Below are 306 nucleotides of genomic sequence, written 5' to 3'. Positions count from 1 at the left end.
GAGTTATTTAACGAGTTGATGGTGATTTGATTTAAATATGAATTAGAGAAAATACATCATTTCCCATTGAACTTGTCGTCAAAATTTACTTTAGCACTTAAACTTAACTTATAATTATTTACCCCCATAACAACTTTTAACTGAATTTTTTAACACCCTAATTGCTGACGTGCCAAATTTTTTAAAAATCAGCGCGTAAATAGATTTAAAATGTGAAAAAAAATGGGGTCCACCTTTGAAATTTTTATAAATTTTTTTCTTTATATATATATATATATATATATATATATATATATATATATATAT

This window comes from Capsicum annuum, chromosome 11 (genome assembly GCF_002878395.1).
Source record: "Capsicum annuum cultivar UCD-10X-F1 chromosome 11, UCD10Xv1.1, whole genome shotgun sequence".
NCBI lineage: Eukaryota > Viridiplantae > Streptophyta > Magnoliopsida > Solanales > Solanaceae > Capsicum > Capsicum annuum.
The sequence above is the reverse complement of the archived record's forward strand: the minus strand, read 5'-3'. Positions refer to the sequence as shown.